The sequence below is a fragment of the Balaenoptera physalus genome (assembly GCF_965194825.1).
Source record: "Balaenoptera physalus genome assembly, chromosome: 1".
NCBI lineage: Eukaryota > Metazoa > Chordata > Mammalia > Artiodactyla > Balaenopteridae > Balaenoptera > Balaenoptera physalus.
This window is the reverse complement of record NC_138882.1, coordinates 108,675,834-108,690,316: the sequence shown is the minus strand read 5'-3', so window position 1 is coordinate 108,690,316 and position 14,483 is coordinate 108,675,834.

The following is a 14,483-nucleotide window of genomic DNA, read 5'->3' as shown; positions in this document are numbered from 1 at the left end:
GAAAAACAAGTAGTGATAAATTAAATAGTATGTTTTGGCCTTAGTAATATGGGATATGGGAATTTCAAGAAGAAGAGATATGAGTGAGATGGAAGTGTTGGGGAATACATCATGAAGGAAGTTGATCTCAAAAGATGAACTGATAGTATTTTGCTTTGTAGAGAAAATCAGGAAATAGGAAAACCAAGTGCGTCATAATGAAAGGCTTTTGATGTTTTCAAGGGACAACTGAATAGGGAGTGACTTTTGCCAAAGAATATATTTTAATAATAGGAAGAGTTGCCATGAGTGCTTACTATGTGTAAGGTGCATAGGATATTGTCATATATGACATAATGTGTAATGGCATTTAATCTACACAATAAACTCAGATACTATTGTTAGCCTTATTTAAAAGACAATGAAACTAAATTTTAAGGTGGCTAAGTAGTTTGCTCAGCATCAGGGTAAGCAGCAGTGCTAAGATTCAAACACAGTTCTACTGGACTCCAGAACCAAGACCTTGACCAGCTTCACCCAGACCTCATGCTGTACTATTATCACCCAGGAAAGGACAATGCTTGAACACTAGGTGGTCACAAAATTCCCAGTCAGAGCCCACATTGCTCAAGGTTCCTAAAACCTCCATCCTTGAGTGATATCAGTTTAGAGTGATAAACTAAACTATGATAAACCCATGATAGCAGTTTGCCTAAGGAGAGCACCAGACTACTTGGCCATGTGTTTTCATAATAAACAGACTGCAGTGCCCTGTTGGTGAAGAATCTGGATGCTGGGCCTACAAGGTTACAGTGCTGCTCCTTATAGCCCAAAGTAGTCCCAGAATTTTCAACCTAGCCTTATGTAACTGGAAATCAAAAAAAATCCCTTGCCTTTTGTATGGACAACACTTACAGTAGTCTCCCCTGACCCCCAGGGATAAGCTCCAAGACCCCGAGGGGATGCCCAAAACCTCAGGTAGTACCAAACCCTAAATATACTGTTTTTTCCTGTGCATACATACCTATGACAAAGTTTAATTTATAAATTAAGTACACTAAGAGGTTAACAACAGTAGCTAATAGTAAAATAGAACAATTATAATAATATACTGTGATAAAAGTTATGTAAATGTGGTGTCTCTCTCTCTCTCAAAATATCTTACTGTACAAATATAACACCTGTTCCATCTTAACTAAGCATTTATCACATTCTGCGGCCGTAACTTTTGCTGTCTGAGCTGCAACAGCAAAACTAAATTTCTTTTTCCGTCTTCACAATTTCACAGATAGAAGATTCGTTCTTATTGTAGATCTCAGCGACCTCAAAGTCAAATTTTTTTTCTTTCCTTGTTAAGTCAAGAACTTTCCCCTTTTCACTTAAAGGAAGCACCTTCTGGCTTCTCTTTGGCATATCCGAATTGCCAGCGTCTCTACTCCTGTAGTTTGGGGCCATATTTAAGTAAAGTAAGTGTTACTTGAACACAAGCACTGCGATACTGTGACAGTGAATCTGATAACCAAGACAGCTACTGAGTGACTAACAGGCGGGTAACTTATACAGCGTGGATACACCGGACCAAGGGATGATTCACTTCCTGGGGAAGAAAGGAGTGAGACAGCATGAGGTTTCATCATGCAACTCAGAATGGCATGCAATTGTTTATTTCTGGAATTTTTCACTTAATATTTTCAGTCCATGGTTGACCATAGGTAACTGAAACTGTGGAAAGCAAAGCTGCAGGTAAGTGGGGGAATTACTGCACTTAAGTCTCTACCACGACCTTACAGATATTTTGGCCTGCCTTAGAACAGATGTGAATACTTCAGGCCCACCTACTTGTGTCTAGGCCCAAAGATCTCTCAACAGCTCTATATGGGGCAGAACCCCGGCACCATCCACTACCTAAGCCATCTTTTACATAAACTTCAATAATGCCCACCATGAATCCATGTGAGTCTTCTCTTAATGTCCAAGTCAGAGTATGGTAATTTGTTCATTTATTCAATATATACTTATTAAGTGCCCACTATACACTAGTCCCTGTTCTGCCACACAAGTGGTAACAGAAAGGATTCTTTTTCCTTTTGTCCCTCCTTGTCCTTCTTTATCCTCCTCCCTAGAGGTTAGTTGCCTAACCTAACAACATTAAAGTTATGCTATGAAAGGTGATCAGTATTTAGTAAGATTTATTGTTGGCTTGCAGGAGTTGCAATCTAATGACTACAAGGCTATATCTTAGGTTTCCTAGGACTGAACCAAACATGTAACCCACTGGCCTCAAGTATATCTTGATGGGAGCAGGATGGAGCCAGGAATGTTGACAGAGGGATATAAAAAGAAGGTGGAGAATTGGGGGAACAGATGGAAGAGGAGATTTCCAGGGTCCACCTGTTTTAGTTATCTATTGCTACATAAAAATTTACCCCCAAAACTTTGTGACTTTAAACAATAATAATCAATTATTATCTCTCAGGGTTTCTGTGGATAGTAACACACAGGGCACAGTAGGGAAATGGCTTGTTTCTGTTTACGGTGTCTGAACCTCTCTCTCAAAAGTTGGGAGACTCAAAGGCCAGGGGATAGAACACTATCCTGTGGCTTTTCCATGTGGCCTTGTATTCCTCACAACTGGTGGCTGGGTTCCATGAGCAAGTGTCCTGACAGAAAGACAGAGGAGAGAGAAAAAGGAAAGGCAGAAGCTGTATCTTTTTTATGACCTGGCCTCAGAAGTCACAAACATCACTTCTGTCATACTTGATCAGAACCTAGATTCACAGAATGGGGACCTAAGATCCACCTCTTGGGAGACCCATCTCTAGGTGGTGTAAGTCACACTATAAAAAGAGCACATGGAATTGAATAAACCTATTTGTATAACCATCTTTATAAAATACAATCTACCATACCACCTACAGATAAATCTGAATGGACTACTAGATGATACAATGTGTACGGTGACTAGAAGTTTTTGCGCTCTCCCCTAAACTCTAATGATGTTGGGCATTTCTTGGCAGTAGACTGTACTAACACACCTTTCCACATGCTGTAGAATAGTGTTATTGTGCTGGATCTTCCTATTATCAACATCATTAAGCTGGAAACCAAGGTCCTCAGAATCCTCTCTCGTATGGTTCCAGACTAGAGTTGGCCAAAAGAGAAACTTGCATGGGATTTGGTAGGCGGAAGTGAAGCAGTGGTTATTACTCTGTGAAAGCCACTGAGGTGAGATGTAGTGAGGGACAGAGTTACCCCACAGGTCCCAGCTTGCCTTTGCTCTCCTCCACCAGGCATCCAGCTCTTCTTCCTCTGCCTCGTGCCCACCACCAGGTGTTTGCTTGTGGACCACAGAGGCAGCAGCTGTACAGATCAGCAGCTTTCCATAGACATTACACAAGTTCCTGTTCTCAGTCCTGCTTCAATGGCTGGACATACACAGATTCTCAGATTTTTTTCCCTACAACGCCAACTTCTCCACCTGTGTAAGTGCCTTGAGAGGAAGAGATCATCACTTGTCTTATTCTCCAACTCCCTCTTTTTGAAGTTCACTCCCTCAGCTCCTCTCACAGTTTTTTTAAAGTCTAATTTCTACAATAAACCCCTGATCTGACAACACTCATAGTGGCTCTGTTTCTCTGCCTGGACCCTGACTAATAGAGTTTATATGGAAAATTCATGGGAGTGAAAAAAAGGACAGTGATAGCGGCAAATCCACATCCTTCCTGTTTAGACAGTGTGAACACCGGAACACAGAAAGAGCCCAAGCCAAGAAGTGGGGGTGACATTAAGCCTAATAAACAGCCCTCTGGATAAGGCCGTCAGGTGCTGCACCTCTAGATCTGTGACAGCCACAGGTAGAGAGAGGTAGTTCTCTTTTTGTTTTCTTTTTTTTGTTTTTTTTCTGTTAATAATGCCTGCATTCTAGGACTTGAGGCCCTATAAAACTAGGAAATGTATAGAATCAGGAAGGGAGGAAGTGTTTCTTGACAACGGACTAATCTACAACAACACTGTCACTCATCAGCTGTGAGTCCTGAAGGTCACAAAGGCACAGCTTAGTTCACACGGTCCTCTAATACCCAAGTAGAACAGCACACTCCAGACCTTAAGGGAACGACCTGCCTAACAAAACAAGGACAACAGTGAGTGTCTGTTAGAAAGAGCTTCCTCTATAATACAAAGAAAACAGAAACAAAAGGGCTTCTGTTCCCTTAGGAGAGGACATGCTTCCCTTGGTTTTCCTACCTTCCAAATCTGGTTCCACTTCTTCAGGCTGTACCTCTTTGATCCCTGCCAGCAGGCATCAGCTAAGCTGCCACCTTCCAGACACCCACTGAGCACTCTGTCCAACTATCCCTCTTTGTGGGAACACAGCAAGTGTCTACCACTCACTCAGACCTCAGTCCAGGACCAGAGGAGTTTGTGTCTTAGCCCTTCACCTACAGGAATAGAACTGCTTTTCTTCACTGCAAAACGTCATGTCAAAACCAAATGTCAAATAGATAGCTAGTGGGAAGCAGCCACATAGCACAGGGAGATCAGCTCGGTGCTTTGTGACCACCTAGAGGGGTGGGATAGGGAGGGTGGGAGGGAGACGCAAGAGAGAGGAGATATGGGGGATATATGTATATATATAGCTGATTCACTTTGTTATACAGCAGAAACTAACACACCATTGTAAAGCAATTATACTACAATAAAGATGTTAAAAATAAATAAATAAACTGCCTAATTAAGAACAACAACAACAAAAAAAAACCAAGCCTCGGTCTTAGATTTCCTGAAAGAATGAGTAGAGCACCCAGGAAGGGGCTAGATTAGTGAAACCCTAATGCATTAAGCAAGATGTTTTTCTAGCCCAGTCAGAGCTGTCGGGGGAAGTGAAGAGCCTTTCACACAACAACTTCAGCCTCCATGTGTTTTCCCCAAAGCCATAGCTTTACAGCATCATCCTATCAGCAATGGGCTGGGTGCAGGTGGCATTTATTAAATGAAACTATTTATGAAAGTAATATTGTATCTTAGAGTCAGTCCTGTCAGAGGAATTAGAACAACAGAATGTCAAGGACAAATCACAAGTATTCAAGCCTGCTACCGTTAATGTGCTTCCACTGCCCTCCAGAACATCCTTCCAAGTCACATGTGATCTGAAGCAACTAACATCAAAATCAGACAATATCATCTTGAAACCCTTGCCAACTGAATGCATTGGAAATCCAGTGCTATAACAATACATACTCAAATGATAAGTTAAATGAAAAATCTGCTTAAGTTTTCTTCATGTATGTAAAGCATCAAGTACTGATTTTACATGACCAAGGATGAGACACAGACATGAGAAGGAGAGAAATTCACAGACAAGAGCAGTAGTTCTCAGCTGGGTGTGATCTTGACCCCAGGGTATATTTGAGGAGATCTGAAGATATTTTTGGTCATCACAACTGGAAGGAGGGGGGCTGCGGCCACTGGCGTCTAGTTGATAGAGGCCAAGGACACTGCTAAATACTTTACAATGCACACAACATCCCCCCTCTCACTAACAAATAATTATCTGGCTCAAAATGTTAATAAGTCTTAGGTGGGGAAATCCTGGACTAGAGCCACCAAAAATCAACCTAAATTCTTTTCAGCAACCATGAATTTTAAATATAGTGTAACATTCATCTAAGTTCACACTTTGAGCCCCCTTAATCCTCCTTAAGCTCGTGTTCCAACCACAGCACTGATAGATAATATATGGAATGATGACATCAAAAACACAGAACTCTGCTTACAATCATGATAAGCATCTCCGTGAAGCAGAACCAGACAGCAATGTGAAATGGAGAGCCTTCCAGACTCTGGGTATATGTGCAGTGGCAGCCAGGAGTTTAGTTCCTGTACACAATGGAGACACGCGGAATGGAGCAAGTTTCACTGTATGAAAGCACGTTCTGAGAATAAGTTGAGGAAAGCTGCTACACAGAGCTCTGTGAAACAACTGGCTTGCAGGAAGCTGGATGCCGCAGGTAAAGGAAATATACATAGACATTAACCAGGACCTGAGCCTAGCCACTCAGTGCCTGAATCTGTCATATCCTTAACATCACCATGAGACAGGAACTTGAGCCACCAATATAAGAACTAGTTCTGGGTCGGTGACAGTGCCTGCAAAAGTACAGCAGAGAGGGTGAGAGAATAAATCAACACATCGAAATCCAAAATACATGAAGAAAATTAACACTAAAAAAAGTTACTTTAAAAAATCAACAGAGCATAAATTCACTCTAGATCAGTGAACTGGTTCTCAGTTGGGGATGATTTTATCAACCAGGAGAGATTTGGTAATGGCCGGTGACATTTTAGTTTTTTGTTTTATTAAGTTTTTTTTTTTTTTTAACACCTTGATTGCAGTATAATTGCTTTACAATGGTGTGTTAGTTTCTGCTTTATAACAAAGTGAATCATTTGGTCATCTTAACTGATGGGGGTAGGCATGTTACTGGCATCAAGCAGATAGAAGGAAGGGATACTTCTAACCATCTTACAGTGCACAGGACAGTCCTCCAGAACAAAGAATGATCTGGCCCAATGCCAGTAGTGCTGAGATTGCTAGATGAAACAAACATCATGGAAATGTCTAAAGTTTTTGAAAAGGTAATTGAGGCAATAGCATCCATTAAAATAAAGAGAGAAATTTTGAAATAAGTTCAGAGAAATAAAACAAGGGAGTGTGAAATGAATGTATTAAAATCTTAGAAATGACAAATATCACCATTGATACTTAAAAACTCAAACATGATAAAGTCTAGGCAGCACAGAAAATTATTAAATTAGCATATAATACTGGAAAATTCACCAAAATTCAGAATAGCATGATGAAAAGACTTTTTTAATATGAAAGAGTAGTTAAAATACAAAGGACAAATTAACTTACAGTAGTTCCAGGAAGGGTATTAGAAGGAATGATGTTGATGCAATACTCAAAGACAGAGTAGATAAAATGGCTTTAAATATGAAGAAGACTATGAGTGCTCATTAAAAGAGAACTCTAGGTAAAAGCAGAATAAACAAAGATAAATCTGCACCTAGACACATCATCAGAGTCAATCAGCAGAATATCAATATGTAAAGAGAAATCTTTTAAGAACTACCAGGGGAAAGGAGAGGATACCTAAAAAGTAATGACAATAAACATGTTTCTTAATGTTTTCATTGTCAGTAGATTTCTCATCAGTAGCAATAGATGCCAGAAAATAATGTAATGATATCCTCTAAAACCTTAGGGAAAATAATGCTTAACTTAAAATTCTATACTCAGCCAAACTATCTTTCAAGTGCAGAAGCAAAATAAAAGTAATTTCAGACATAACAAGAATACCCCTAGACTCTATATAAACAAGGAATGCTGTGTGTATAGAGAGACAAAGGTGTTTACATGTGTAATGTACATGTAAAATTATATATAATCACATATACTGTGTAAAACACACATACATTGCATGTATATATGTGTGTATATATTTATATAATTTTAGCTTCTAAACCAGGAGAGGAACAAAAAGAGAGAGTATGTATAAAATTCTGTCACAAGAAGAAAGAGAGAAAGAAAGAAAGAAAGAAAGAAAGAAAGAAAGAAAGAAAGAAAGAAAGAAAGAAAGAAAGAAAGAAAATGGAGAAAGAGAAGGAAGGAGGGAGGGAGAGAGGGAGGGGCAAAGGGAAAGGAAAATAACCAGAAAACACAACTGAGATAGAAACAAATCCAAATGTACCGATAATCATAATAAATGTAAAAAAGAGTAAACCACCTATTAAATAACAGAGATTATCAAGAAAAAATATACAGTTTACAAGAAACACATTAAAATAAAAGTACACAGAAAGTTTGGAAATAAAGGACTGGAAAAGATATATCATGAAAATATTAATCAAAAGAATGCTCATGTTTCAAACATCAGTGTCAATTTCCTTCTCTGTAAAATAGCAGTAATGATGCATCATAATGCTGGTCTCCCAAGATTGTTGTGCAGATTAGATGACATAATGTTCAAGTGTGTAGCACAGGCCTGATACATAATAAATACTCAAACCCTGTTGGATTTAAATCGCTCATCCTGAAACAGTGTGCTGAGAGCTCCCAAACCAGCTAAAGACTGTTCCTCCTCTTACAGACAGACGCCTTATCCTGGGAGCCAGCACCACCCTTTCCTGAGCTGGTGACATCAGCTTCTGGAGCACTTTATTATTTCCATACTGGGAAATTAGCAGCTTAGATTCAGGAATAAAGAGTCTGTATTAGGTATTAATGCCTACCAGGGTAAGGTATTCAGGGAATTTCACAGGTGCATCAGGAAGATACAGAGACTAAAATCAGAGCTCCAGCGCCCTGGGATTCTGAAGGGAAAGATGTGTGTTTTCTTTACATTACATTCTCATCAGTGTTTAATATTCCTGGGAAATGAGTACACTAGAAGAAATGACTTCCATGACTGAAAGAAGCTCTAAAAAGAGATCTGACCATACTGTTATTTACAAAATGGGGTAAAATCCTAAAATCCTGCTGGATGAAAAAAATATAAACTGTAAAATGTTACTATAGCTTTTAGAATTTTCAAACAGCAATACCTTAAATTCAAAACAGTGGCTTATAATTTAGCCTGAGTGTTTCAATTTATAACCTTCAGCATAATAGTCCCATAATAATAACATTCAGCTACCCTTGAAGGGCAAAATTTGACCACAAATATAAGGTAGAGTTTGGTTTTGACTTTAAATGATATGAAAGTTACACCTGCTTAGATATAAGGGGTACCAGCCCTTTTGATAGCTTTTTCTATTTGTTGCTTTGTTTTTTCTTTCTTATCTTCTGAAAGGTTCCAAACCAGATACTTTCTTTTGCTATCATGTTTAGCAAGAAAATATTTTCCAGCACTTTCTTCCAACCCAGTGTCTAAGCAGCTGCCACTCTGAATCAACACTTCCCAAAATCTTGGAGCTAGCGTGCAACGAGATGCTGGCTTTCACACCAAACCTACGTGAAAATTTTAGCAAGATGTCCTCTGCTTCTTTTTGATGCAACAAGGGGAAAAGATGACTTCCCTCCTGGGAACTGGGAAGAGAGTCAATAAAAATCAAAGGAAATCTTTTCAGTGGAAGGAAAAGGAACACATCCCATTTGTAATATCTTCTCTCTTGCTAGACCATAAGCTCCGTGAAGACAGAAACCATGGCTAAACTGGTAATAATAATAATACCTTCAACAGTAAAGTTCTGTAACAGACAGCAGAAAGCACTCTGGATGGTAAAAGAACAAAGAGATTTACTAGGAGGTATCAGGACCTTATAAAATTATTGGAAGTCAATAGATTCTAGACTTTTAGGAAGCACCTAGACCCTCAGAATCATTTTTCCTCTGCAGGAAGCTACTAATGCAACAAGCTGCTGACCAGAGGACTACACTGCCTCTGTGTCTCAGTCAGAGAAACAGAGCCACTAAGAATGACGCAGAATATGGGAGTTCTTGTGGGGATTTTACCTTACACAATTGTGTGAATGTTTCAATGACTTTTATATGATTATTGCTCCTATACCTGGTGTTGGAGACTGACCAGCAGGACAAGCAGAGCAAGCAATTAGGAAGGAAAGATGGATGTGAAGTAGAAGAAAACAAGGATGACCTAGAACCTAAGAATGAGATGGAGCCCACGAGAAAAACCAAAACCCACATTCGTCTCTTACCGCTTCTAAGCCTCCATCTTCAATAGAGGGGTGTCTTGCAGGAGAAGCTGGCACCCTTTCACATACAAAGCTGGCCCAGGAGCTGGAGAAGCTGACGGAGGGGATCTAGAGTTGCTTTGGGCTCAGCTACTGTCCCACACCAACAAGATGAACCAGCAGATAACCACAACATACACAAACTGCAGCAGTGCTACTGCTTCATTTCCACCTTCCAAATTTCATGCAAGATCACATAGCCAGGCTAACCCAGAATTATGCAGGGAAGGGAATTCTGAGAAATGCTGTTCAATTTTAGTAAAGCTAACAGAGTACAAATCCACTACACTGTGCCATGAAATGGATGCCCTGTGCCTTCAGTTCAAAGTCAAGACTCAAACAGCTGCATCTGATAGAAAGACTCTAAATCATATATGGCACCTAAGCTGCAAGGGAGTCTAGGCGATGCAGTTCTTCTAGCATTATGGAGAGGCATACTAGAAGGAGATTGAGCTAGCCAACCCATAATGTCAGTTACAGTAACCAACATTTATTGAACCTTGCCTATGTGCTATGTGCTTAATATTTTACACTTATTATTATAATTTATTATAAGGCATAAGACTTACATGGTAATGGAGGCTGAGAAGTCCTACTATCTGCCATCTGAAAGCTGGGTATGCAAGAAAGCCCATGGGGTAATCTGAGAGCCTGAGAGCTGGAGGACCAATGCTGTAGATTCCCATCTGAGTCTAAAGCCTGAGAACCAGAAGCATAGAGGACAGGAGAAGATCGATGTCCCAGCTCAACCCATCAGGCAGAGAGTGAATTCAACCTTCCTCTGTCTTTTTGTTCTATTCAGAACATCAGTAGATTGGATGATGCCCACTCACATTGGGGAAGGCCATCTTCTTTACTCAGTTCACCAATTCAAATGTTAATCTTTTTTGGAAACACCCTCACAGACACTTCCAGAAATAATATTTAATCAGAGACTGGGCATCCTGTGGCCCAGTCAATTTGACACCATCACAGAGCCTGATCTGATAAATGCCAATTAGCAAACCCAGATGGGATTCACTTGGACCAACCCTTCCTTCCCGATTTTTGTAATTGTTCACTTCCCTGACTCTACTGAGTCCCCTCCCATCCCTCTACCTATTCCCTCATTCTCCCTTTAAAATGCCCAGTTACCTCTTTATAAATCGAAGTTGAGCTCATTTTGTGGACTCTTTTTCCCTATTGCAATCATATGTCATTGATTAAAATCTGTCTTTACCACTTTAACTAGTGCCCAGCTTTATCTTCAACAGTACTTAAATACTAAAATAAAATGACTTTCAAAACTGCCACCTTAAGAAGTAGAATCATCCATATTTTAAGGACTGTACAAGAAAATCTATGAAGAAGGGAAAAAAGGAAAAGGAGAGGAGATGATAAAGAAAGCCATACTGGTTATCTTGACTTTAAACTGTGTAACACCACTAAGTTTATAATGGAAATTTTGATGTTAATAAATGTGAATCTTTTTGAGCTCCTCTGGAATGGAGAATATTAACATTGCCTCAGAAGTAAATACAGAGAAGCACTGCAAGCCTTCCTTCATTCATTTATCCACTCAACAAATTCTGCTGAGTACCTAGTATATCAAGAACCAACTAAGCAGACAGAATAACCTGGCAGCCAAAAGCAATATAGAAATTAGAACTCAAGCCTAATAAAAGCAAAGAAAAAACAAAAACAAAACAGGGTCATGCATAATTTATTATTTATTATTATATCTTATTAACATTTATTGAGAGCCTAGTAAGTACCAGCACTGTGTTAAGTACATACATATATTATAGAAAGACATGCCCATCCCTAGATCATTTTATCAAATGAAATTATTTCAGCTTCTGACCACTCACTTCTTGTATTCTTTCACATAGCTTCATACTCTATTGTTTCTCTCTTATCAACAAGAAAAAGAACATGGCTTGTTAAATTGTTCCCTTTACTGTATATCAAGTCTGGTACCATTCTGATAAAACCTTGGGTTCATCTAAATTTATCTGACCTGGGAAAGCCCACTAGCACTGTCATCAAATTCAAAAGATGAATAGCATGAACCCTCCATCCTCCATAGTTAGCTTTCTCATGGCTATAAAATCTTCATTCTTCTCGCTGGACCATGTTCCTAGGAATGACACCATCGCTGCCAGTTTTCTGGAATGACCAGCTGCCCAGGCCCATTGGAGGCCAGGCAGCTGCACTAATCTCCTGCGGTTTCTAACGCCAGAGGGCCACGCTGGGGCATGGACCAGCTTTGCCACGCAGGACCCTTCACTCCCACAACTGCATCTCTGGCTGCCACTCTGAGGTCCAGCAATTCTTTAAAGTTACTTTTCTGGTTGCCCTAAAGACTCTCTTCCCAATACCTTTTCTTTGTATTGGTTGAAAAGCATTGATATGAGGGTCACTTGCTCAGGTTCCTGGGCCTTCCAAGTTGACTAAGTTCTAAATCCAAACACTAAAATCTTAAGCAAGATCCAGCACAGAGGTCAACAGTCCTTACTGTATTCATCTTGCTGTCATGTTAGTAGGTACTCTGACACAGACCACAAGAGAAAGCTTTGCAACATCACTACTTACTTGTCTAATGGGGAAGAATTTCCTTGGAAATCTCAAACAACACAATATTTGAATTAGTACTGCCAAAATGAGGACGCTTAGCAATCTTTAGTGGCTTGGAGGAATTTGATTTACCTGAAGAATAAAACTAGATTTAAATTTAAAAAAGTTTTCTAAAGAAAAGGTAGTATCAGACTGCCAAGTCCTTGGAGACCAAGAGAAACATATTGAGGACTGCAGTCTGAAAAAGAGAGAATTCATAGAAGAAACTCTTGGGGATGAAGAAAACAGTGACCACAGAGAAAAGATCAATCCAATCCTGCAGCTTCTAAGAGGACAGCAAACCAAGGGGAATTCTGAGAGGGAAATATGAGAAACTTCATCATAAAAATGACTGAACTTGAAGATGTCAAGGGGAGGGGAAGCAGAGAAACTAGTTCAAAAGAAACTGAGCTTTTCTCCACAGAGAAAGCACACAGTTTTTTGGAGAGGTCCAAAATTTCACAAGGAAAATGTTAGTATCATTGTTTGTTCTTTCCTATCGCAGCAGCCTAGCTGGAAAGCAATAGAGTCAGCTAGAAAAACACAATGCAAGCTTCTGTGCTAGGGGAAGTGGAAAAAAAAAAAGAGGTCCAAGGTTGCCTCCTTCTTACCCACTCTTGAGGCACATTTTCATACCATTGTTGGACTTTGCAGTTTTTCTCTGGTTGCCATGGCATCAGAGAGACAAATGCCTTGCTTCCATTTTAAAGCTGCATTCCCTTACAAACAAAATTGTTTCCATTTGAGAGTATTCTCACCCTCACACTCCATCAGAGCTGCTTTCAAAAGAATGTGTCTTTTTAAAAATATGGATGAAAATTCATTGCATTCTTCTGATTAGGGAAGAAATATATAGTTCTTTTTTAAGAACTAGAAAATGCAGAAAAATATTTTGTAAATGAAGTTAAATGACCATATGAGCTCTTCACCTACAGGTGACCAATGGCTCGCATTTGGGCATATCTATTTCAGGTCTTTCCTCTATGTAGATATATTTTTAATTTTATATATTCTGAAATTGCAGCCCTATTACATATACAGTTGTGCCTGCATCTTTTTCTTCCCTTTATATCCTATGGATGCACTCTTCTAAAGCAGGGTTATAAAACCCAGAGATGGTCTTTACAGAACTTTGGCATTTTTCTCATTTGCATCTTATATGTTTTTACCTAAAGAGGAATTTAATGAGACAGCAGTCTGGCCTTTGTGTCCCCATGAATCTAAACGTTTGAGAGAAGTTAGCAGCAGGGAAGGATGAGTTAACTGTGTTAGGAAATTCTTGGAAATTCTTGTTTGCTTTCCATTCATGCCATTAAAGAGGGAGTAGGGATAGCTTCATGTAGGGTTTTTTCTGAACCAAAAAAATCTGAGAAAGTAACTATAAGATGTTATTTTTTTTTCCAATAATACGTGTTCTCGGGCTTCCCTGGTGGCGCAGTGGTTGAGAGTCTGCCTGCCAATGCAGGGGACACGGGTTCGAGCCCTGGTCTGGGAAGATCCCACATGCCGCGGAGCAGCTGGGCCCGTGAGCCACAACTACTGAGCCTGCACGTCTGGAGCTGTGCTCCGCAACAAGAGAGGCCGCGATAGTGAGAGGCCCGCGCACCGTGATGAAGAGTGGCCCCCGCTTGCCGCAACTGGAGAAAGCCCTCGCACAGAAACGAAGACCCAACACAGCCATAAATAAATAAATAAATAAAATTAAAAAAAAAATAAAATAATAATACGTGTTCTCTACAAGTATCAGAGTACTTTACAATTAGCAATTATTTCGCCCATTCATTCTTGCAAAACAGATCAAAATTACCAGGCTAGTCCCCTAAACCAGGAAACTGGATTCTGAAGGGTATAGAAATCCCAATGAAGAAGTGTGCTATAGTGGAAACTGTATCAGTTTTGAATCAAACAAACGTGGTTTCAAATCTAAACCCTGCAATTTAGTAGATGTATGACCTTGAACCTGTTATTATAATTCCCTAAATCTCAATTTCCTTATCTCTAATAATTTGGATTGAAAAACTACACAACCACAGGACGGCAGTAAGAATTAAATGAGATGAAATATGGGGGAAAATGCTTTACATCGTGCCTGACATAGAGTAGGTGCCTGGTAAATATTGATACCCTCCTTTCAATGGCAACCTGAGATGAACTTA